Here is a 22,093-nt window from a genome sequence, read left to right as displayed (position 1 = left end):
ATTTTGGAAAAACTCATATGCTCGGTGTTATATTTTAAAAAGCAAGTTAATTAGATTTTAAATTCGGATCAGACCAAACCGCCTCTGGTCCGAATCAAATGTGCTGGCACAAGACAAGGTTATTTTGTCCTACCTAGGCACAGCACGACGGTTTGGATTGTGACTGGACCGAAGTCGCGGCACGATAGGTCGACACGGCACGATCCGTTTAACTATTTTTATTTTTTAATATCTTATATAATATATTTAGATCTAATAATATATAGGATATGTGATGCAGTGGTAGTATGTTTGACTCTTAAGCAAAAGGTCGTGTATTCGATTTCGGGTGAAAGCAAATTTTTGTGATTTTTTTTAATTTTTCGTGGGCTGACGGGTCAAAAAAGATCATCAGACCTACCGTGTCGCGGGTCGGCACGGCACGGTACAGTCTTAAGTGGGTCGTGCCTGGGTTGGAGTCGCGGCACGTGGGTCGACACGACACAGCTCGTTTAGCTAACGAGCCTAAACGTGTTGTGCCTAAACAGGCTGTGACTTAATGGGTCTGTGTCGTACCGAGTCGGACTATCCATTTAGTCACCTCTGTTCGGGACTTCATCTCGATCACCAACTGAACAAAAAAAAAAACAACAACGCTCCGTTCTTCTTTGCTTCACCTAGGGTTCATGGTTGCTCCAAGGGTGATGATCACATACCCTCTAGATCCCGTTAGTCGGCTTACAAAATCAATTCCTTGAGCAAGGGTGATCAAAACGACGTTGGCGGCCTACATGATTCCCAACGAGGTCCCTCCCGCGTAAGGCCCAATCCCATCTCTCCATCTCTATCCTTGTTGTAGCTCGGGTTAGGGAAGAAACGGGCAAGAACACGAACAATTTAGGCATGAAGCTAAATGATTGTATGTCCCATTTTATTTTTCGTATTCAGTAGGATCGATCCTGATGCCGCTTTTAGTCTCTGTGTTTCGTTTGGTGATTTCTATGCAAAGTTGGATGATGGAACTTGTGAGCTGGTGTCACGGAAATATGGTGAGTGGGTTGTGAACTATTGATGTTGCTCATTGGAGAGTTTGCAAAAGGATTTTGCATCACTTGTGAAGTGGGGTAGTGGCCAAGAGGTAATGGTGAATGAATTTGAGAAGGACATATGAAAGGAAACAAAAATTGAGGATAATATGGTTTTATTGCATGTATTCTCTGAGAGCTGTGGTGAGAGAAGGTTGTTTTTTATGATCGATGTTGTGGACAAATCTAGTCAGTTGGTTATTAGCTCAAGTGTTACAACTCTAAATAAGGTTGTCATTAGTAATATTGTGATAGAGAAAGTAATTGCACAAGAAAAGTCAAACAATCAAGTAGGCAGCCTATCTAATGCGCAAGTTAATGTTGATACTCCTTCAGTCTGTGCTGTTATTGATTAGGATAGTATGGAGATTGTTCCAATTACAGAAGAGCAGATAGGGTGTGTATTGCCAGTGATCGAGGAAGATGAAATGTATGCATATTTGGGTATGAGAGATGAGGATGTGAGAGTAGAGCAAGCTAGGCTTGCAACTGAGAACTAGGGATGAAAACAAGATGGGAAAATCTCGTCCCGTCTGGCAACCATATCCCGTATTTTCCCGCTCATTTTTGAATTCGCGAGTCTTACATGGTAAGGACGGGAACAGGATGATCAAACTAGGACATGTGATCGAAAACAATTAAGACCTCATCCTGCCCATTTTATCGGTTTCCCATTTTCAGGCGAGATAATTCTGTTTTCAGTCTTGTTTCTAGTCTTCGCAGGATCAACCCATAAGGCCCATCAGCCAACTCTTTCTCCTCCACATCTCTGCTCCATTCTCATTCTCTCTCCTCTCCGGTGACAGTCTTCTCTTACAACCGATTCTCTCTCCTTCCCTTCTCTCTCCTCCTCCTCTCTAACTCATAACGGCAGGCTACATTGGTTACTCCAATGGGCAGCGTTGACTTGGGGTTGCCAGATCTATCCCTCCCTCGTCAGATCCGTGTTGGGATGGGTAGCAGATGGCTTGATCTGGCGGCACTAGCTCTGGTCTCGGGGGGTGCTGACAAGCACATCGGGACTTGGCAATGAGTGCTCCGCACACTCCATGGGTTCACAAGCCACACCAGCGCCTCCACCATCTCCTCTGCTTTGCCCCCTGTCCTGCAGGCTAAAGCCCTCCAAATCTGGCCGACGGATGGCAGCGAGCGAGCTCCCTCACCTCGTGCCTCACACCAGAGCACCTGCTCCCAGCAGTGTACAAGAATGGGTGGGTCACCATGTGGTGGGTGATGACCCTTGGTGATGGCTCGAAACCGTGGCTGGTGGACCATGATGACCCCAGAGTGGCCATGGGCGCTCATTGACGAGCTCCCTCACTTGGTGGCACGAGTGCATAGCCCCTCCATGCAGAACCCACAAGCTCCCTCGCCTTGCTGCAGGTGGCCAGGTCCGCTAGATTCCATCCCGAGCATGACAACATGCACACAATCCCACCGATGATGCCAATGTGTAAATTCCTCGCCGGCAATAGGAAGAATGTGCATGCATTTATTTTCCGTGTCGTCCTGTGCACTCCATGAGTTCATCCTTGCTATTTCTGAAGTTCATTGAACGAACTTGGTTATGTTGTTTTTGTTGATCATTCAAGGATGTTCTCTCTCTCTCTCTCTCTCTCTCTCTCTCTCTCTCTCTCTCTCTCTCTCTCTCTCTCTCTCTCTCTTGTGAATTTCATGTGTACATCAGTGAGTCATCAATAGAGTATCAGAACCACAAGTGAGTTCTCTCTCTCTCTCTCTCTCTCTCTCTCTCTCTCTTGTTCATTTGTTTATTTTGCAAATCAGTTCATGTCAAGATCAAGATGTCTATGGTGTTTTGCTAGACAAAGAGACAATGAAATCTGTTGACATGTAAACATAAAATCTTTTCGTGAGATCTTGAATATACAAATAATGGGTAACAAAATGATGTAGTGGAAAATTAGTGAACATCATGCTTCATGGTCATCCAAAATTAGTGAATATATAGACAATGGTCGTGTGATCGTATCGTACTGTAGTGTGAAAATTGTAAATGTTCCTGATTTGAATCACTATTTCCTGATCGATACATGCATATTTCCGCTTGAATTGGTCTGTTATCGAATACCAAACATTCATGTAATCGTTTTTGCTCCCGGCTTTCCCGTTTTGGTTTTTGTTCGGTTGAGCAAATGTGAAAGTGAAAACGGTTGATGCATTTTCCTACCCATTCTCGTCCATTTTCATCCCTACCGAGAAGGAGAAAGAACTTGTTATTGTGGATGGGGACCTTGAAGGTGCACAGCTACCGGTGAATGACTTTGTTCCTAGTGAGGGAGCTATTTTTTATGATAGGGAGGACCCCCAACGAAAGTTGAAGCACATTCTTTTATGGATGAATTCATATAAGCAGTGAGGCAACATGCTATAAAAGGACAATTTGAGTTAGGAACAGAGGAATCTGAGTCAGATAGGTTCACAGCTTATTGCACAGCTGAGTGTTGTCTATGGGCTATTGTTGCGCGATAGTTGCGTGGTGTTGGAGATGGAAAGTCTATGAGGGTACTAACTTGATGTAGAATTTTAACTTTGCATATTGGTGTAACTTGTCAAAATTATATTACTAATCAGTTGTACTAACCTATTTCTCCTACTGTGGTAGGTTACAATGAACAATTTTGAGCACTTATGCGCATCAACCGGCAGAGTGAAGACAAAGACAACAACATTCTATTAGGTGGTAGAGAAGGCAATCCCCTTTCTAAAGAAGAATCCAAATATGAGTGCAAAGAAACTGCAACAAGAGTTAGAAGAAAAGCACAATGTCACCCTGAAATAATTCAACAGTGTAGGTTGGTAGGCAAAAGACAATTGATCAGATTTTTGGGTCATAGACTTGTACAGATTCACGGCAGAGGTTGAGGACAAAATGCCTAGAAGTGTTGTAGAGATAGATGTAAAAGTGGATTGTGATGAGGTTTATTTCCATAGATTCTTCTGTTGCTTCAAACCAAGCATCGATGGTTTTCTAAATGGTTGTAGACCATACTTGAGCATAGATGTCACAAAACATAATGCAAGGTGGAATGGGAATCTACCTTCAGCTACAACCCTAGATGGATACAAGTGGATGTACCAAGTTGCATTTGGATTTTTTGATTTTGAGACCACTGATAATTGTACTTGATTTATGCAATAGCTGCAAAAAGCAATAAGGAATCCACCATACTTAGCAATAAGCTCTAATACTTTCAAGGGCCTAGAGAATATTGTAAAAAAATGTGTTCCCTTGGGCAGAGCAAAAAAGAATGTTTTTGGCACTTGATGCAGAATTTTATAAAGAGGTTTTAAGGGCCAGTGTTTGGGAACGTGTATCTTGCAGCTAGGATTTACCAGGCAGACATATTTGAGTACTATATGAACAGGATTTTTTTTAGGCAAGTTCGGAAGTTGAACCATGGTTGAAAAAGAATCACAATTTACTTTGGATGAGGAGCTGATTCTTAGAAGAGATAAAGTATGATTTCATCACCAATAATCTAGAAGAGGTATGAAACAAATGGGTGAAGGACATTAAGGATCTTTCAATTGCTGAACTTGCTGACACTTTAAGGTCAAATATTATGCAACTCTATGCAGAGAGGAGAAAGATAGGTGAGAGGCTTCAATGTACTATGCTCGCTATTGTAGTTCATCAACTCAATGTAGTGACTAGGGAGCTGCAACCACTTGAGGGTGACTGAAGGTGGTAGGGATGTAGCAGAGGTGACTGAAATTAGTTCAATAGAACATGAGATACTTAGGCATGTGGTGAATCTTAGGAACCGCACATGCTTTTGTAGGGAGTGGCAAATGTCTAGGAAACTATGCCCACATGCATTGGCAGTCATAACAAAAATTAGAAACCTTCAAATGGTCGAGTATCTGCATCCTTACTATATAGTGTACCATTTTAGTAGCATATGCAGGTGTAATTCAACATCTAACAGACAACTCCCAATGGCCCAAAGTGGACCTTGGCTTCAAGTTGTTGACACCTCTGGCAAAGAGAGCAGTAGGAAGACAAAGGAAGAATAGGATACTTGGATGCTTGGAGAAAGCCAAGCCTAGAACCAAAGGCAAGTGGCAAATCATGTGTAAGAGTTGTGGAGGTAGAGGCGATAGGCAGACATCTCCAAAGTACCCTAACAATGGTACAAAAAAGAAAAGGTAAATTCATATCCTAATCTGTTTGCTTTCATTTGCATTATGCACTACAATTTTTTTGCTTTTCATTTGCAGGAAGAGTAGTGCCAAGATTAGGAAACCACTAGGAGAAGTTAGCACATCCAAAAGGAAGAAGATGGCATTGAACAAGGCTAGTGGACAAGGGACAAGTCAACAAATGGCCACACCAAGAAGATCCTCGACAAAGAAAGCTACAAAGAATATCACTCCAAGGAAAGGAAATAAGTGAATGATGTGATGGAGTCTTTTGTAATAGTAATTCTTAGGAAACAATCACCTGGATGATATTGTAATCCTAAATTCCCAGAAAACATTCACATGGATGGTTATTTTTCAGCACTATGAACCTTGGATATATGGTCGTGTCATATGAGAACCTGGATGCTCAGTTTATCCTGACGCAAGCTAATGAAACTAGAGTTCTTGAGTTGCACTGCTAATTCTGTCTGAACTCACAACACATACATATTGTTCAACTTGGATTTTTTAACATCATCCATGGCCTCAAAATTAAGATTGAACAAATAACAATCTTACATGGATCGTAGCTTACAAACAAGCATCATACTACAACCACTAATGCCATTCTATTTGACTAGAAGCACAAGGATCGACAACAACACAAGAACAACATTGATAGAAGCCAAAAATAGCAAAGCTTTGCTCCGGCCATGCATCTCGACAATTTTTACTTCAACACCACTCACAAAATATGCTTTGTTCCTCATCGAAAGCAACTCTTTCTTCACTTCAACCATTTCCAACTTTAGGTTCTTCAATTCTTGTAGTTCCAACTTCGACCCGGTGGTTGCTTCCAAGATATCACGGACTCCACCTCCAACAAAGGCCGCCTCCATGGCAATCTTGCCAAGTAATTACTCACAAGATTGAAACATATAAAATCAACATCGATTAGGAAATTGCATATGAATTTGAAATGAAATTTTTAGAAATTGAACAATCAATTTGACAAACAAGTAAATTGAACTCACTAAATGGTGGTTTCGGGGGCACTTGAAGAACTTCTTCTCGTAATTCTCCTTGTTCTTACGGTCAGCTCCAGCACCTTCTCCTTCTTGCAGCCTATCACATCCCAATTCTTTAATCAGGTAATCATGCATCTTGTGCATCATTAGCATCATGTTTAAACTTTAAGAATGGTTGATTGCATGTTATCTTATTTGGTGGTTTGATAATTGCTTTGTGTTTTAAAAATAACCGACATGAGGATTTTTGTTAGTTTAAGTCTTGCTTAGAAGTTATTATCATTGCGCTTGTTTTTATAATAGTTGCGCACCTGAAATCAGCTTCTTTCTAGCTCATGAGGCCCACCTTGGTCAGCCCCACCCCTTTTCTCTCCCTCACCACTCGGTTGCCTACCCAACCAGCAGCCCCTCTCCTTCACTCTCTCACTCTCCCACGCTATCACTCCCCCTCTTAAATGAGCAGCAAGAGTTGTTGTTCAATCCTCTCCCTCTCTCACAAACTCCCTCATGTCTCCTCAAGAAGCTGCCCTAAAGAAGCTAAAGCAAGGTTCACATGTTATACCACCGCATTCTCCATCTCTCTAGATTCACATCCACCCAAGAATCTCTTACATGCATGAAGATTTGAAGGTTTGGCATCCAATTCCGTCACCTCCCTTTCTTCTGAAATTTAAGCAACTTGGCATCCCTCTTCAGCAAGCTTTTCCCTTCGAGTCTTCCCTAACCGATGGTCACAAGTCTCAACAAGGACGCTGGGTAAGTTCCTAGGGTTTCTATGGTAGCATGTGCATGTCTCAGTTGGTTTTTGGGATGGATATGCGGACTATAATCGAGGAATGGTGGAGCATGTCATGTTCTTGAGGCATTAGAGCTAAAAGGGTGTTGGATGAATTAGTGTTTGATTTGTGGGTGCAAAGTGAGTAAATTAGGTTTATAACTAATGTATTCGTGCCATTACATGTTTAGGTGGTTTATCTTTCAACATGCAAGTTGAATCGATAGATAAAATGACATGAATATGCTCTCTGCAGCAACCCGGATAGTCCGGACTTAACTCGGATACTCCGGGTGTTATGCTCAGGAATCTTGAGGGTTTAGGGTCCAAATTGGGTTTAGAACCCCTTGTACTAGTTCTTATCCATGTTTAGGTGGAATGGATTTAACATGCGCGATTGAATCGACCACGAGAATCGCTGCAAGAATCTAGTCTGCCAGCATCCGGAGTATCCAGGTCCACCCGGAGACTCCGAGTAATTTAGTTTAAATTTAACCGAGTGCCTCTCTCATAGTATAACCTGGACAGTCTGACTAACCCTAACCCAGAGTATCCAGCCTAGCTTGGGTAGTCCGGATTGAATTGAGTTAGGAGTTAACCAAGAACCAGATCGGAGGTTGACCCGGAGGGTCCGGCCTCACCCAGAGGGTCCGAACCCGGATACTCCGACCTGACCCGGACTATCCGAACAATTGTCAACTTCTAACGTAGTTTAGCTCGCAAGTCTTCTTTGTTCCTTTGTATGTCTTATGCTCTTAGTTTGATCTTGTGATGCATTATTTACTTTTATACATCATGTAGCACATATCATCGCATCTCTCTCATACTCATCATTGCATGTGTTTTCTTTAGTGAACAAAGGATCGGAGGTTAACGTGTGCGTGATCGAGGGTGATCCGGAGGTTTCTTCTTTTGCTGTTTGTGATCAAGCTGAACCACAAGGCAAGCAACTAAACATGTTACATTCTTTGTTCAAATTGATGGAGTCTCAATTGATAAATTATGCTTTATGTAGGTTTGCATATTTAGCGAGTCGATGTCAGACTATGTAGGTAGAACCTATATTGTTGCAATACCTCTATCTTGATCTGTTGACGATCCTTATTTCTTGTAACCTAGGATAATTTTGTCAATATCTAATTATAATGGTTAATCAAAATACTTAGGTCCTCGGTAGAAGTCAAGCGACAGTGCAGCCATTGTTTGCGAGCTTAGGGCTTACTTACTATTGTTCACAATTATAATTATGATGTCGGGTTGGATGAGATGTGAGAATGAGGCGAGATGTGGGCAGTGCTAGGGGTAGGTCAGGAGAGAAGCTCGGATGTTATAGACTGCTTGCATCATTTAAGCACCGTCCGTCGGTACCGTTGACTTTAGTACTTTTCCATGCTCACCACATACCTGAATATGGGACGGGTAAGCTAAGTACCGTAAGTCCCCACATCTATTTGAATCATGCACTCGGGGTGTGAGCAAGGGCTTGTAGAGGCACCTGAGATCCGCCAGTAAGACGTCGTACGTATGGGGTCTAGGTGGCCTCCACATGCATCGGGCATGGGGACAAAAGTTCGGGGTGGGTCCGTGAAAGTTTGAGGTGTGAATCATCGCTTACAACCGATGGGTTGTATGGAGGGTGGTCCCGTGTCATGTGGGTCCAGAAGTACTCCCTTGCTGGGTATAAAATCAGTTCGAATTGATATGCTCTCGATTATGAGCAAGCTTTTGTCCATCTGCATCAGTCGTAGAGTCATGATAAGTGGAAGGTGGCATGATATGTTGCGTGGTGGTCGAGTTGGTTATGGTTGCATATATGATTATTATGGTTCTAGTTTCATATATGTTCATGTGGTTGGTTACAGGGTAGAGACGATATGTGTTTTGGTTAAGTATAGGTGCTCACACATATATGTTAGGTTGCTTACGTATTTGAATATTTACTTAACTTTGTGGCCTTTTTCTTGCTAATAACTCAATGCAAAATCCTTGGAGTAGGGCTATCTATACGCATCCTATATGGTTTAAGTCTTGTGAGTACCTTCGTATTCACGCTGCTCTTTCAGGTTTGCAGGCAAGAAAAGGTTAGCTTCTGGCTACTTCATGTCCACCAGTGCCGGTGGCAGGCAAAAGTAGTGTCGTCTACTCGTGCGGCTAGGTTTGGGTGGAGCCTAAGGGCACATGGCTCCACCAGTCTTTTTATTCTTGTTAAGTTTTAGTTCTTCCGCTGCGTAGTTTTATCTCTTTTGATGTAAATTATTGTAAACTTGTTTCTGGCTTAAGAACTTATAATATAATAATAATTACTTGCTCTTTATTAAGATGTGTTGTTATGTTGAATGATGGAAAGTCATGTGTTTTAATCTTGGGCACAAAACACGTGCCGGGACTACCAGAATGATATTCTGATTAATCGTTGTAGTCGTGATTACACAAATGATAGACTTAATGATTAATTAGAATATTATCTGGATGATTCCTCACATAGCCCGGGCATTGTATCAATGGCAACCCGGTCACCAGCTCTTGAGCAAACCCCAACGATGATGAGCAAGGGTTCGAACCCAAGCTGTGTGTCACAGATGACTACGACATCTCAAAAAGGTGTTGTGACTTCATCTGAGAGGCTGCAGCTGTGTCTTGAGGACCGCAACGGAGAGGGAGAGCATGCGTGACACCTTGGGCAGCGGCGGTGACCAACAGCTTGGGCGCCGGCGGAGCTTCGCTCCACAGAGAAAAAGAAGAAGGGATGTGACTGGGTTGTAGCTACGTCTTGAGGCCTATAGCGAAGAGGAAGAGCGGGTGCGAGAGCCTGGCGACGGTAGCGAGCAACAACTTGGACGGCTACTGGTTGGGTAGCAAGCAACAGCTTGGGTGGCCACAGAGAAAAAGAGATAAGATCAAAAGACTCGAACGAGTCTGCCTCCAGGTTTCAATCAAATTGATCCCAAGCCATCAGATGCTATGGGCAGTTTGGTCCAGTCCGATGGAGAGAAAAACAAAATTGAGGAAAAAGAGAGAGTGTGTGTCATGTTCTGAAAACATTTGCATGCCTGGTATTATATTCTAGAAGGTACGCGAATTGGATGTTGAATTCTGAAATTTCTCGCATAGTACGGGGTGAGACGATGACATGCGGGTCCTACTTGTCAGCGACATGACACTTTTATTCCTAGTTCATCTGGGCCCTAGTTCCATGTTGCATATTCAGTTCGTAGGCTAAGATAAAGTAATTTAAGCTCTATTTTTAGACAAAAATAAAAATTGTGTAGATTCACATGATTCTGGCATTATATTTCAAAAATATAGCTAGAATTTGATATTTTTAGTCTCTACGAGGTTTTATCATGAATGGGAAATTTTTGGATATAAACTTGTTTTGAGCCAGTTTTTCCCATTATAGATTCAATTACATAGACATATTATAATCCTAACAAGCCCAATTTTTCCCATTTTTTCAAAAAAAAACTTTTTTATTATGATTTTCTTATTAATTAATTTATGCATCTACTTTTTTGGTTGAAGTTAAAGATGGACAGAGCATGTATGTACGATGCGCCAAGACATGGACCAATATACATCAATGACTCTCTACTAAGAAGACAAAGGAAATACACTATCCATGTTGTAACTGCAAGAACCAGAAATCGTGGGACAAATCAAGCATAATCAAATCACACTTGATCTTGAGAGGTTTTGTGAGGATTACACAAATTGGCATGCATTTGTCCATATTTGCTCTCTTCAGTAAATCTTGTGCATGCCTCCTTTGTGACAAGAGAATTCCCTTTTAATTTGGCCTAACTTCAATTCCCAGAAAGTAATCAAGTGTTCATAAATCCTTGACAGCAAACTCTCTGGTCAAATCTGCTATGAGCTTGTCAGTAGCCTTCGAACATGAGCTCACTATAATGATGTCATCAACATAGATCAACATATACATGGTCATGCCATTCTTGTTGTAGATGAGTAGGGATACATCAACCTTGGAGGGAAAGAAGCCCATTTCTTGAAGTTTGCAGGTTAATCTTGAACGTCATGCACAAGGTGCTTGTTTCAAGCCATACAATGCCTTCTTCAACTTGCAGATGTAGCTTGAAGGGATCTTTGGATCTTCATAACCAGGTGGCTAGTGCGTGAATACCTCCTCCTGCAGCACTCCATGCAGAAATGCATTTTGGATGTCAATCTGCCTCAAACTCCAACCCTTTGACACGGCCAAAGACAAAATGATTCTTACAATGGTAGGCTTCACAACTAGACTATAAGTATCAAGATATTCTATGCCAAACCTCTGCTTGAATCCCTTAGCTACCAATCGAGCTTTGAACCTGTCAACAGATCCATCAACTTTTCTCTTCAGTTTGAACACTATCGGTGTATCAAGAACCGGGGGTCCCTGAGTCCCGAGGCCAGGCCAGCCATCCGCCACTTGGCGTCATCCCGCGAAGTCCCTCCTGTAGGATGAGAAAAACTCAAGTCCCGGGAGAAGGTGCCCGGGGCCACAGTTCGTGGTCCCCGAGCACCCCAGTTCCCCGATGATCCGTAGAGTTTAAGTACCGGGAAGAAAGTGCTCGGGGAGGTGCCCGGTCATCCCCGAGCGCCCTAGTCCCCCGACGATCAGAAGAGCCAAGTTCCGGGAGAGAGTGCTCGGGTCTGCGTGCGGCAACTCCCGAGCGCTCGGTTCCCCGAGGATCCGCGTAAGAGTGCTCGGGAGAGAGTGCTCGGGGCTGCATGTGGTAGCCCCCGAGCACTCGGTTCCCCGAAGGTTCGTACAAGAGTGCTCGGGAGAGGGTGCTTGGGGAGGTGAACAGTACCCCAGAGCACCCGGTACCCCGAGGACAAGGATAGGCATTCTCGGGAGAGAGTGCTTGGGGAACAGTACCCCCGAGCACTCGGTGCCCCGACGACTCAGAAAGACCCCCGAGGCACCCGCCGATGGGGTGTCAGCCAGTCAGAGGTCAGAGGCCGCATTTAATGAGCGTGCGTGGCCTGACATCCCCAACTGCTCCCGCTGCGGTGTCAGTTCCTGCCATGTTTTGGCAGAGAGGCGTGGGGCTATTAATTGCACGGGTCCCGTCCCGTATCATCCGGCGTGTCTCGGGATAACATCGCAAGAATCAAGGCGTTCCGTCTACCGCCCTGCTGTGGCAGAGGAACAAGACAGGGCGGGCACGCCGGGCTGCTCCGAGGCTGCCCGGTGAGCCCTCTCCACGGTGCCTGTTGCCAAGGCGTTTATGGTGACAGGTGACCGGGCGTGCGGCGTTTTTTCCACCCCCGGTCACTTCACCCAGAAGAAATGATGACGCCTTTCCTAGTTACGACGTCTTGGAACTCGTGCCTTCCTCCTTCCCATTCGGGGCATGACTCGGCCGGCAGGTACTTAAAAGAGCCGGCTGCATAGAAGAGAAGGGGGCGAGCCGAGACACAGAGCGCACGAAGAAGAGAAACCCGAGCCCAACCAATCGAACAAGCGAACAAGGGATCTCAAGCACACAAGAACCGAACTATAGACCAACCCAAGGCACAGTTCCTGCCCAAGAACAAGGGAGCATCAAGCTCTTAGTTAGACAAATATCCTTGTAACCAGCAACATCCTTGAGGGACTTCCTCAGGACAGTTATTGCATCCATACAGGAGTAGGGTATTACGCCCCCATGCGGCCCGAACCTGTCTAAATTCCGATGCATTTACTTCTTCTTGCACTAGGTCATCATCCCCCTCCACCGGCCGTTGCATTTGCATTCACTTCCATTTATTTCTCCGACGAACTTATTCAGGATCATCCCCCCGGCCGAATCTCTAAAAAGGGGTCTCTCGGGATCCCTGCGACAGGAGTTAATCCTCCGACAAACACCCATCTACTGTCAATCAAATTAACTCCTTTTCTTGGTGGTAAAGGTGTCAAGTCTGGTTTCTAAGAAGTGCAGAATATTCATCATCCATAGCCTTCTTCCACTCATAGATCTGCATAGCCTGAATATGTGAGATTGGCTCAGTTTCAACTATTGCCAGCTCCTGAACAGTGATTATAGCAGTAGCATATCTAATTGTTCCATCTTTAAACTCCTTGGGCTTGACTATGTTATCCCTGAGCCTTGTACACATAGGATGACTTGCTTGTTGAGCTTTTATTTCAACACTTGGACTAGCAGCTAGTGTGCCAGGATATGGCAGACTTGAAGTTCTTGGAGAACCTATAGATTCAGAAATGCTGGTGACATATAAGTTATCAACAAGTTTAGTAGGTCCATCACTAGTTGAAAAACCATTCATTGGTGGACTGTTGGGTGTGCAACATGGTATGGACTCTATTGTCAAATTTGGCTCAATTAGAAGCTGCTCACAACACTTGGACATTGGAATCACAGAGGGGAGAATAGTGGGATGATGAGAGTTTTGTGCAGTTTGAGTGAGTGATTCAGGTTTGTTTGCAAAGGGAAAGACGCTCTCATCAAAGACTACATCTCTAGAAATGTATACACAGCCAGTTTGCCTATCCAAGCATGTGTAGCCCTTGTGATTTGCACTGTACCTCACAAACACACATTGTTTGGTTCTGAAATCTAGTTTTCTGGAATTGTAGGCTCTTAAATTGGGCCAGCATGCACACCCAAACACCTTGAGCAATTTGTAGTCAAGATTAGCACCAAGAAGATGATGTATGGGTGTATCAAAATTAATAACACAGCTATGCATTCTATTGATCCAATAGCAGGCAGAATGAAAAACCTCATCCCAGAATCTAGTTGGCATTGTGACTGAGCTAATAAGGCAATGTTGGTTTCTACAATGTGTCCGTGTTTGCGTTCTACCAAACCATTTTGCTGATGTGTGTGCAGGCAAGAGATGTGATGGACAATACCAAAGTGGATAAAAAATTTGTGCAAACGCTGATATTCTCCCCTCTAATCAGACTGAACAGCACAAATTCTATTCCATGTCAGGAGTTCAACATGGTTCTGAAATTGAAAGAAAGTGGACTCAAGTTCAGATTTATGTTTGATGAAATAGATCTAGGTAAATCTACTAAAGTCATCGACAAAGCTAACATAATATTTGAAACCATTGACAAAGACTCGAGCTGGTTCCCAAACATCTGTGTGGACCAGTTCAAGGGGTTTAGAAGAAACATGTAAGGAGGATGAAAAAGGCAATTGATGAGGTTTTGCTTGTTGACAAGCATCATAAACTAACACATCTTTATTAGAGGCTACAACAAGATTATTCTTCTCTAGAATCCTATGAACTAATAAAGGAACTGGATGTCCCAGCCGTTGATGCCACACTTCTTTGGATGTTTTGACTGAAGAAAGTGCTTGACTGGGACATTTGGTAGGGAAGTAGTAGAGTCCATCCTTACATTTGCCTCTGAGCAGAATGTTCCTTGTGGTTTGATCCTTAATGACAAAGTAATTGGGGTGAAATTCAACATATGCACTGTTATCTGAGGCAAGTTTATGAACAGATAAGATATGCCTATTGATTTGAGGGATGTGTAGGATATTATTGAGCAAAAGAGGATGAGATACAACAGCAATGAACAAATTTCCAACATATGCAATAGACAAACTTGCACCATTGGCGACTTGAACATTGTCATTGCCACAATATCATTCCTTCATCGTTAGGCGCTCCAAATCGCTAGTGATGTGGTCTGTTGCCCCCGTGTCTGCATACCAATTTGAGTCAACCGCATAGCTGTTGGTGACTGTGGCCACAACTCGATTGGTATCTTAGGCTTGATAGTTGTGGTCGAAACAATGATAGCAGCGAAGTGTGTCATGCCCCTCATGATGACAGACTTGGCACACTGGTCATGGTCCACCATTGCCACCTTGATTTGGCTGACGACCACCACGACCACCAGGTGATCGACCGTTGTTGTTGTAACACCTTAAATTTACAATTTTTGCAATAGTTTAAAATTTTTGCTAGAATTTAAATAGGAGTTGTAAATTCTGTTCAATAAAAGAAATTAATTTCTAAATTTAAATTTCCATAGGTTATATTTGTGTTGATGCATTCATGTTGCAGTAGTTGCAATAGGGTTTTATGATCATAAAATGTCTGCAAAAGATAGCTAGAAGTCGCTCGTTTAAAACCTCTTTTGAATTTGGTTCAAAATGTTAAAAGAAAAGGATTTTCAAAATTGTAAAACTCTTTCCGAGCTGAATTCCTTTTGTCCGGCCCAAATCTCCTTCCCCTCTTTTTCTTTTCTTTGCAGGCTGCCTCTCTCCCTCTCCCACTTGGACATGGCCCAGCCATCTCTCTCCCAGCATGGGCCACCTCCCCCTTCCCCGCGTTGGGCTGCGCCCGAGCCGGCCTTCACTCGCGCGTGAACCTCCCTCTCTCACACTCTCTCCCTGCCAGGTGGGCCCAGCTGGAGCCACCGAACCGCCCACGCTGAGCCGAGCCGCGCGCCCGATTTCCTCCTCCTGCTCGTTGTTTCTGCCCCCAAATCCAATCGCATGTTCAAAATCCGGTGCCTCTCCAAGCCGTTTCTCACTAATCAATGCCGCGCCCGTGATCCCCACCCATAATCATGCATCCCCGACCATTTCCCCCTCCATAACCCCTCTCAAATACGGAAACCGCCGCATTTATCTCCATCAAGGCCGCCAGGTATTTTCTTCAAATCAGATCGATGCTCTTCCCCTCTCGCGCATATAAGCCTCCCAATGTCTTCCTTGCGACGTTCCGCACCCATTCCAACCGTTTCCCCCTCGTTTTTCACTTAGATTCATCCTCGGTGTTGTCATCTTCTTCAACTCCGGTGAGCTCTGCTGCCGCATTGATTCTCTGCGTGAGTCACCATTGACCCCTATTCTTCCATCTTTGGTGTCACAGGGCCTCCGGTGGATCAGCCCGCCGCTCCTCGGCTTCTCTCCGCCACCGGAACCCCATCTTCTCCTCTCTGTCACCGACCTCCCACAGCCCCTCTCCGCCATCGAGAAGCTCATGGTGAGAATCCCCGTGTCCTCCTCTTCATTTTGCGCCTTTCCCCGACGAGTTTCATGGTCAGAAGCGTGACCGCACTTCTCCGGCGAGGTTCCAGAAATGCGTCGCCGTCGGCCGGCCGCCAGCCATGCCCAGCGCCGCCTGGTCCACCCCCATTCACCCCGAGCCATTCGATCTTGATCGTGTGGCTCAGATTGCATATCGCTTCACTCTTTTGTAATCGGTCCAACACGGACATGGACCGGCCCTCCAGGGCGTGGTCCATGGGTCCATGGACCTTTTCAGTAGGTTTTCCTATGGAAAAATAATTCTTATTCACTTTATGACATCATAAATAAGATTTTTAGTATAAAAAATCAGTTTATTCTCGGGAAATAAGTAAAATTTACAAAAAAAGCCCCTAAAACTTCAAAAGATTATAACTTTTTGCCCGTAGCTCCGATTTGGGCGATTTTCACGCTCAAATATTCGTAGGCATGTGCAGAATATTTTTATAGGGTTTTTACCTAGTCTTAGTACTCTTTGGTATACTATTATTAGTAGTTTCCCTTGTGTGTTTTTTCAGCTTGTCGATTAGGAGGTGATCAGCTCGGGAATCTGCAATATCCAGTTTTTAAAGACTTCGAGCAGCCCTCAGCTGAAGGCAAGTGTCCTTGAACATCTTGCTCCCATTTTTGGATTCATGTGTAGATATTTATTCGTTCATTGCATATATGTATAAACTGGAATCCCATGTTAGAGTTTACTAGCTTTTGTATGATTATTCCTTGTTGCCGTTGATGAGTCATGCTTAGTGAAGAGTAGATATGCTAGTGCTGTCATAGTTAGGTAAATGTTAATCTTGACTAATAATTACGCAACAAGAATCAGGTATGGTAATTTTGTAGCAACATGGTGTAAGGATCCCAACAGAATGTTTGTATGATGATGGTGTGGGAATACACGTGTGCGGGTAATGCACAGTTGGTTTGTAGTTGTTCTTGTGTGGGATCCTAAAGATCGGTTCTTGAAGCATGTAACCAGGCTAAACCGCACAACCAGGCTAAACCGCACAACCACGAGACTTATATGGCTACAGTCTGACCAACTAATTAACCACCCCTCCAGTTCTATGGGCATCAATGAACGGTTGAGTGGCACAAGAGGGGGCTTCTGCAACGATGAAATCGTATGTTAGCGGTGAAAACTCAATGGGTGCCTACGGATCGGTGGGAGATACGTAAAGGCCTTATAGTGAGGTACCGACTCAACACCTCGGAAGTGTGAAGCAATATGGGAATCACGACTCGTGGGGAAAGATGTGTAAACTCTGCAGAGTATAAGCCTGATCGATCATCCGTGCTCACGGTCAAGAGCGGCTTGGACTTCTTCATGATTAGTTAGGATCAGGGTTTTAGTATAGTTGGTCAGGTAGCAGAGTAATGGAATTATCTAGTGAGTCTTTGTAGTCGGATGGAATCCGATGAGTTGTTCCCCCTTGTTATAGTTGTGTCTCCTCACTTAGTAAATAGGATGCCCGTTGTTGAAGTCATAGGTCATAGTTGCTCAGTGCAGTTAACTAGTGATTAACCTTTCCTTGACTTAAGCTCCATAGCATGTTTGTCCTACACTTGCGGAGTACATTTTGTACTCACACTCGTAGTTCCCTTTCTTGCATCCCTCTGTTGTTCAGAAGCCGTTAATGTAGTTTCATCCTTCGATGAATGACTTCGACCCGGAGCTCCTGTTCTATGCTGATGTGCCCCCGGTTGACGCATGTGGAAGATGGAAGACCCGATGGTGCTAAAGCTCTTTTGTTCCGCTGTGTTTTCTTTTAGACCCTCGGGTCCTTTTGTAATAAGTTAATATTGTTATTATAATAATGGCACTGTGATGGTACACTGATGATGTAACGCATGTATGAAACTTGATCTTGGCACACATGTGTTGTGCCCGGTTTTATTCCTTTTAAACTGGGTGTTACAGTTATCATGTCCTCGGCCATGGTCATTTCTTCCTCCTCGGTTCTGGTTCCTGCTAACCTGATTTACTGAAGAAATCTGCGTTGTGGTGTTATTGTGCTCTTGGTGCAGTTCAAAGCTTAACATTTGAGCATAAACATCGTTAGCAGTCATCAGATCAGATCTCATGGTGATACTTATCACCAGCAGATCAAACTCTAATCTGAGGCCTCACAGCATGTAGGAGATGAGTTCATCATCTTCCAGCGGCTTGCTGATGGCTGCAAGAGTGTTGGCGAGACTCTTGGTCTTGCGGAAGTAATTGGTGACACTAAGGTCTTTCTATTGGATTGTTGCCAGCTACATGCAGATTTGCATAATCCGCACTCTGGAGCTTGACATGAAGGTCTTCTTGAGGACACGCCAGACATCACACGCCGTTGCACATCCAACTACCGTGGTGAGTACCTCCTCGGTGAGAGAGGAGAGGATCACACTCACCATTAGTTGGTCTTGTTAACACCAGAGTGTGTACTCCAGATTGCGGACAAACTGAGGATTGCTGTCTTCTACGGTCTGAGTGACCATCATGATCGTCGGTCTTGGATGTGTAGTGGTGTCGTCGATGAAGCCCATTAGCCTCTGACTTCTGAGGGAAGAATTGAGCCATCCAGAGTAAGTAGTTGTTGCTCAAAAGTTTCACATTAATCATGTGATTGAAGGACGGTGTGGGCAGAAGAGGGGCTTAGGATGAACTGGAACCGATGATGATTGTGCCAGTGTTCGTCATGGAGTGGATGCCATCAGTGCCAGCCATGGTAAGTGTTTGAGGTGGATTGGATCGTGGCCCTAGGTACCATAAAAGAGATTGAGAGATAGAAGAATTGACAAACACACTGATCCATTAGGGATCGAGGTTTCTATTTATAGCTGAGTTTACAAATGTTACAATCTGTTGTGATCCAATTAAGGAGGGTGACCATGGTGATCACGGTGTTGGGGCTACAAACATCGGCACGACTCGTTCACTGGGCACGATCACATCACAACTCATGCACATGCTAACAACATGGTAACAACCATTACAGATACACCATAATTCTAACACACCGGCGTCGAGGGTAAATCCCTGACAATGATTCTGAGGTATGCGAGACAGTGGGTGTGTGATCGGCGTCCCGGGTGTGCTTATGGAATGTGTGCGTGTTTTCTACTCAAAAACACCAGAGTTATCCAGGTTCAGGCCCCTCGTAAGGTAATTGCCCTATATCCTGTGTATTCTTCCACCCCTTCTTTACAGGAGATACCCCCTTTATATCCCAGGGGGAGAAGTCTTACAAGCGGGCCTAACCAGCAGACCCATCCCTGTCCTAATAAACGATATACACAATCATTACAAGCCTACATTCATTGTGCCTGCCCTGGGTCCTTCCGGCGGCCTGAAGCGCTCGGCCTGCCTTGTCCTGTCGCAGGCTTCCCACACACATCTGCTGCACCCTCTGTCACGCCTGCGTGCTTGTCCCACAACAATTAATGTCTACAGGATGGGATAAGGTAACTCTACGCTGGCCATGTTGCCTCAGCCGAACTGGACTACTTAGGGAAGGAAAAAGGCGTGAGTAGTGGCATTAAATGGATAGTTGCTACACTTAAAGATTATGGGGTCAATTTAGAGAGTCTTCCACTTTTCTGTGATAACACTAGTAATATAAGTATTGCTAAGAATCCTGTGTAATATTCTCGGACTAAACACATTGATATCAGATTTTATTTTCTTAGAGACTATTGAAAAAGGAAATATTGAACTTCTCCGTGTGAATACTAAACACCAATTGGCAGACATTTTCATAAAAAAATTGAATTCTTCTGGTTTACTTTTCTTCAAGGAGAACTTGGTGTTATTCATCCTATGGGATTGTTTTAAGGGGGAGTTTTTATATCTTTGAAACTTGTTAAAGTTTATAAAAATAAGAAAATAATGAAATATGATGAGCATCATATCCGATACATATGTGACTTTTGAAGCCAGTGCTTATGCTACATAGGAGTTTTTGTACTTTCATATCTACATGTGTAACTGTGTAGTTTTTGTCATGACTTTTTAAATCGAATAACAACTTAAATTAAATTTTTTCATGGTTGAACTCTCTTAATTACTTTAATCTTTTATAAAAAAAATGCTATATGTGAAAGAATCAAAGAAATGAAAAAGTGCTGAATAATAGTTGATAGATAAAAGATCAAGGAAGTATGCACTATCGCACTTCTTTTTTCGAGACTGCTTATCATTGCACTTTGATATGAACTTTGAAGAAGTCGCGTATGACCAAAATCACTTAAGCTTCGGATTGTCTTTTTGACATATGCTTGGCATAGTTGGAAAGAATAAGGCTGATGGTGCATATAATTCCTTGCAAAATAATATGAGAAGTTCTTGACATCAAAATTGGCATCTTATTATATGTTTTTTTTTTAACAAAACAATGACATACTTTTTATATTCATGTTTTTTATAGCATTTAAATTGAGGATTCGAGTGATTGAGATTGGGAGACCATGCCTTACAAATAAATTATTAATTATACTTGATAAGTTGTGCTCACACTATATTTTTACATGTGTTGATGGGTTGGTGCAAGTATTCTTGATAGTGTGGCTTGGTTGAGCATTTGTTATATATGTGGATGAATTTTGATGCTCATTGAAATAACTGAAATAATAAGATGTGATTCTCTCTTTTGAATTTTTTATGAAATCATTGCCAAAGGGGAGAGAAAGTTGTTCATTTTTCTTCAATAAATTTTTTTTCTTCAAAGGGGGGAGAAAAAAATTCAAAGGATTTTTTTCTTTTGATTTCACTTTGCGTTTGATTTTAAAATCAAATCATATCTGTTAAAAGACTGCCAATGTTGACATGAGGGTTGCCAATGTTTTTATCAGGGGGGAGATTGTGAGATCATGTGATGAAAAATTGGTTTGATTGATGAACTTGGCAGAGCAAAGCAATTTAGCATGATGATATTTGGTTGATGTTCATGAGTTGTTAAGATATGCTTAGATAGCATAGTTGGTTTGATGTGTTATCATTAGTTGGGTATGCTTATGTTAGCGTATTAGTTTTACTTGAAGTTTGCGTGGTGTTGCGTGAACTGATCTTGAGTCAAGTTGGGAAGGACTTGTGCTCGTACTCGATTGTTGTTTGATTTATGTGCAGGTGTCGATGACAGATCGACGAACTAAGTTCTGGGAAGAACTGAGATTCGGCGACTAGGTTCAAAAGGAACTGGGGTCGTGGTGATCGAGGATGCCATGCGGGACATTCGAGCTGAGAAAATAATGCATATGGAGACAAAGCTTTGAGATGGACGCAGGAGGCGATCTGATCATGAGAGGACGTGAATACTAATTCGTGTTCAAGTCGAAGCAGGTACGAGAGAGTCGTGTGGTGGCTGGACTTGAGACAAGAGTTAGTGTCAGAGACAGACTCTGAGTTGGTTACGTGTATGCATGTATGCATGAGAGATATGCATGTATGATTACCTAAGAGTTGTTAGCTAATTAGATTAATTAACGGAACTTGTTTGTCCTCTTGTTATTAGAAGAGGATAGATATCAGATTGAATATGACAGGGAGTTACAGTTCGATTCGGTCATGTTTGTGTGTATGGCTACCTATAAATAGAGAGGTCTATTGTATTGGGGAAGCACGCAGAACACAACAGAGAGTTAGAGAAACTCGAGAGAGAGTTGTTTTGGGATTTTGTGAAAATCCTTGTTGGATGATTTGGAGAGGTATCTTGTAAACTCATCTATACAATGAAAATCAAGTTTCGTAAGTTGATGAGTTGCTGTCGGAATTTTCTCTCTATTTTATATTCTGCATGCTCGGTTTTGGTTTTCAGTTAATTTCATGTGTCTATAAAGTTTCATCTTGGTTTAATCAATCCAAAATCTTGCTAGAATATCTAGTGTTTGATCTGAGAAAAATTTGAGTGGATTTGGTTTGTTCTAGAGTAGCTTTTTTTTGTCAACTCAACTAAGTTTTGATCTACTTGATACTGGTTGACACAGTCTGCTTCGACTAGGAATAACTTTTGATCAACATATCTGATTTACTCAATATTTATTGTGTTAGTTTCGTATTTGAATGTAGTTTCTGCTGACCGAATTTGAGAGCAATCT

General features: G+C 43.1%; 1 non-coding gene across 1 annotated transcript; it reads right to left on the bottom strand.

Moving 5' to 3' along the window:
* Positions 1 to 18,042: 18,042 nt before the first annotated feature.
* LOC133891429 (small nucleolar RNA Z247) lies at positions 18,043 to 18,181 on the bottom strand. The gene has a single exon (XR_009904215.1). It is a non-coding gene; the product is annotated as a small nucleolar RNA Z247 (small nucleolar RNA).
* Positions 18,182 to 22,093: the final 3,912 nt, after the last annotated feature.

This window comes from Phragmites australis, chromosome 1 (assembly GCF_958298935.1).
Source record: "Phragmites australis chromosome 1, lpPhrAust1.1, whole genome shotgun sequence".
NCBI classification, from domain to species: Eukaryota; Viridiplantae; Streptophyta; class Magnoliopsida; order Poales; family Poaceae; genus Phragmites; species Phragmites australis.
This window is presented reverse-complemented; position numbering and strand designations above follow the sequence as displayed.